Raw genomic sequence first — 1,285 nt, forward strand, 5'->3', positions numbered from 1 at the left:
TATTTATTCAAACTGAGTATAAGTCTCTAGTCACCAAAAAAAAGAAAAACTGAGTATAAGTCTCTATGCATGTATTAAAATTCCAATAAGCACCCTCTTACCTCTTAATCCATTCGAGGCAATATATTTTTGTAGAATGGAAAATTTTGATCCACGAGTACGTGGATGGCAAGTCACTATAGAATCTTGAAATTAAGGTGTAGTAGTTTGAATATGTATATACACTTGGCAAATATTTTAAGAGTATTTTTCGAAATTGAGGTTAAGAAAACAAATAGTTTTAAGAGTATTTTATTATATGTTGATGGAAATGGAAGATGGAAAGTGATTAATCAGTCAAACAGTGTAGACCTAAAATATAGCATATACTACTGGCTTGGTTGTTGAATTATTATTACTATTTGCTTCCCCCACAGGCTGCAAAATGCTATGTTAGTTCCACATCATAATGAAAAGTAGAAAGTTCCATAGATCTCAGAAAATTAAGGAGAAAAGGGTGCATCATCCACCATAATTGGTTCTATACTCTTCTATCTTCATCAATTAGTCTTTCTTCTTTGCTTTCTTTGGAAGATTATTCAAAGAAGGTGCATGTATGAAAGATAGATCCCTCTCTCTCTATATATATGGATTGGAGGTGGTGATGGTGAAGTGCTATGAATATTTGTTGTATGAAGCTAACAAAACTGAGGTATTGGCGCGCCTCAATTTGAATACATGGTTACTAGGTAATCCGTAACCATGTAATTTGATTGAGCCGCGTCAATATCTTATTTTTGCACTTCTTTATTACCATCTCCACATACACACCCCCAATATCATCAAAGTTATGGTATGTTAGTCTTTTTTTTTTCTTTCTATTCCTTCTTGTTTCTCTCTCTTCTTGATAGATATTCATATATACAATCCTCTTTACTTTATGTAATTTTAGAATCTGTAGGAAAAGGGAAAAATAAAATCAAAGTTTCCAGCATAGTGTGGATTGTAGCTAGCTGCAGATGAAGCATCACCATGAAAGGGCAACATACATGGGGTATATAAGGTAATAATTACACATAAATTAAATCATATTTTCATATCATCATGTAGCCATATAGTATACCATATACCAAAATCTTAGTTAGTTAGTTAATTATATATAAGTTTACTGATCTGATTAGTCAAAATAAAGCAAAATTCGAGTTTAATTAGTGGGATTAATTGGAATTAAAAGGGAATAAATTAAGCAGAACATACAGCATATATATAAAGGTTTGAAGCTAAGGTAGAATTCATCATTTAAGTA

The 1,285-nt window shown here is 31.4% G+C and overlaps 1 long non-coding RNA gene across 1 annotated transcript in view; it reads left to right on the top strand.

The window, feature by feature from the left end:
• The first annotated feature begins 212 nt into the window (after positions 1–212).
• Positions 213–1,285, top strand: part of LOC127744083 (uncharacterized) — a 2,716-nt gene continuing 1,643 nt past the window's right edge. Inside the window, exons 1-2 of the long non-coding RNA XR_008005263.1 lie at positions 213–832; positions 932–1,042. This is a non-coding gene — a long non-coding RNA (uncharacterized LOC127744083). The remainder of the gene's footprint in view (positions 833–931; positions 1,043–1,285) is intronic.

Source organism: Arachis duranensis, unplaced genomic scaffold (genome assembly GCF_000817695.3).
Source record: "Arachis duranensis cultivar V14167 unplaced genomic scaffold, aradu.V14167.gnm2.J7QH unplaced_Scaffold_232525, whole genome shotgun sequence".
Taxonomy (NCBI): domain Eukaryota; kingdom Viridiplantae; phylum Streptophyta; class Magnoliopsida; order Fabales; family Fabaceae; genus Arachis; species Arachis duranensis.